Below are 2,652 nucleotides of genomic sequence, written 5' to 3' on the forward strand. Positions count from 1 at the left end.
GATATTGAGTATCTTTCTCTCCGGTTACATCTTCATCCTCTTCAGGGGAATAATAGTTTTTAGAGCTCATGAATGGCAGAAGGAGGTTTAATGGAATCTCAATGGTCTCTATATGAGCCTCAGATTCCTTTAGGTCCTCACTAGGGGACTCCTTCTTGTCTGGGAGACGTCCCATGAGGTCTTCCTCATTGGGATTCACGTCCTCCCCTTCCTCTCTAGGTTTGGAAATTTTGATTAAATCAATGGCCTTGTACTCTCTTTTTGGATTCTCTTCAGTATTGCTTGGGAGAGTACTAGGAGGAGTTTCAGTGACTTTCTTACTCAGCTGGCCCACTTGTGCCTCCAATTTTTGATGGAGGACCTTGTTTCACTCATGAAACTTAAAGTGGCCTTTGATAGATCAGAGACTATATTTGCTAAGCTAGAGGTGCTCTGCTCAGAATTCTCTATTTGTTGCTGAGAAGATGATGGAAAAAGCTTGCTATTGCTAAGCCTGTTCCTTCCACCATTATTAAAGCCTTGTTGGGGCTTTTGTTGATCCTTCCATGAGAAATTTGGATGATTTTTCCATGAGGAATTATAGGTGTTTCCATAAGGTTCACCTATGTAATTCACCTCTGCTATTGCAGGGTTCTCAGGATCATAAGCTTCTTCTTCAGAAGATGCCTCTTTAGTACTGTTGGATGCATTTTGCCATCCATCCAGAATTTGAGAAATCATGTTGACTTGCTGAGTCAACATTTTGTTCTGAGCCAATATGGCATTCAGAGCATCAATTTCAAGAACTCCCTTCTTCTGAGGTGTCCCATTATTCACAGAATTCCTCTCAGAAGTGTACATGAATTGGTTATTTGCAACCATGTCAATAAGTTCTTGAGCTTCTGTAGGCGTTTTCTTTAGGTGAATGGATCCACCTGCAGAATGGTCCAGTGACATCTTGGAGAACTCAGATAGACTATAATAGAATATATCCAGAATGGTCCACTCTGAAAGCATGTCAGAAGGACACTTTTTGGTCATCTGCTTGTATCTTTCCCAAGCTTCATAGAGGGATTCACCATCTTTTTGCTTGAAGGTCTGAACATCCACTCTAAGCTTGCTCAGCTTTTGAGGAGGAAAGAACTTAGCCAAGAAGGCCGTGACCAGCTTATCCCAAGAGTCTAGGCTATCTTTAGGTTGTGAGTCCAACCATGTTCTAGCTTTGTCTCTTACAGCAAAAGGGAAAAGCATGGGCCTGTAGACTCTAGGATCTACTCCATTAGTCTTAACAGTCTCACAAATCTGCAAGAACTCAGTTAAAAACTGGTTGGGATCTTCTGATGGAAGTCCATGAAAGTTGCAGTTCTGTTGCATTAAAGCAACAAGTTGAGACTTCAGCTCAAAATTGTTTGCTCCAATGGCAGAGATTGAGATGATTCTTCCATAAAAGTTGGAAGTAGGTGTAGTATAATCACCAAGCATCCTCCTTGCGTTATTGTTGTTGTTATTATTTTCAGCTGCCATCTCCTCTTCTTTTTCAAAAATTTCTGTCAAGTCCTCTCCAGAGGGTTGTGCTTTAGCTTCCCTTAGCTTCCTCCTTAGGGTCCTTTCAGTTTCTGGATCTGCTTCAACAAGAATGTCCTTGTCCTTGCTCCTGCTCATATGAAAAAGAAGGGAACAGAAAATAATAATAGGGATCCTCTTTACCACAGTAGAGAGATTCATTTATGTTAGTAGAAGAAGAAAAGAATAGAAGAAGAAAAAGAGGAACATTCGAACTAAGAGAGGAAAAGGGGGTTCGAATTTTTAGATGAAGAGAAGCGTGTTAGTAATTAAATAAATAAATAGGATAGGATGAGAGGGAGAAATTCGAAAATTGTTTTAGAAAAATGGTTAGTGATTTTCGAAAATTAAGAAAAGAAATAAAATTAAAATTAAAATTTGAAACAATTAGTTAATAAAAAAATTTTGAAAAAGAGGGAGGTAATTTTTGAAAATTAGAGAGGAAAGTAGTTAAGTGGTTTTGAAAAAGATAAGAAACAAACAAAAAGTCAATTTAGTTAGTTAAAAAAGATTTGAAATTCAATTTTGAAAAGATAAGAAGTTAGAAAAGATTTTGAAATAAATTTTGAAAAAGATATGATTGAAATGATATGATTAGAATTTATTTTCGAAAAAGAATTGATTTTTAAAATTAAAATTGATTGCTTTAACTAACAAGAAACTAAAAGATATGACTCTAGAATTTAAAGATTGAACTTTTCTTAACAAGAAAGTAACAAACTTCAAATTTTTAAATCAATCACATTAATTTTTAGTAAAGTTTTCAATTTTGAAATAAAGATAAGAAAAAGATTTTGAAAATAAATTTTAAAAATTTTCGAAAATAATAAGAAAAATGAAAAAGAATTGATTTTTGAAAAAAATTTTGAAAAGAAAGGATTTTTTTAAAAATGAAATCTTGACTTAACTAACAAGAAACAACTTATTTTTAAAAATTTTTGACTGAGTCAACCCAAAGATTTCGAAATTTATGAGAAAAATAAGGAAAATATATTTTTTTGATTTTTTTGAATTTTTAATGATGAGAGAGAAAAACACAAATATGACCCAAAATATGAAAATTTTGGATCAAGACCACTAATGCATGCAAGAACACTATGAATGTCAAGA

The 2,652-nt window shown here is 34.4% G+C and overlaps 1 non-coding gene across 1 annotated transcript; it reads left to right on the forward strand.

Moving 5' to 3' along the window:
* The first annotated feature begins 990 nt into the window (after positions 1 to 990).
* On the forward strand, positions 991 to 1,098 carry LOC112762661 (small nucleolar RNA R71). Its single transcript, XR_003182742.1, has one exon. It is a non-coding gene; the product is annotated as a small nucleolar RNA R71 (small nucleolar RNA).
* Positions 1,099 to 2,652: the final 1,554 nt, after the last annotated feature.

This window comes from Arachis hypogaea, chromosome 2, assembly GCF_003086295.3.
Source record: "Arachis hypogaea cultivar Tifrunner chromosome 2, arahy.Tifrunner.gnm2.J5K5, whole genome shotgun sequence".
Lineage (NCBI taxonomy): Eukaryota > Viridiplantae > Streptophyta > Magnoliopsida > Fabales > Fabaceae > Arachis > Arachis hypogaea.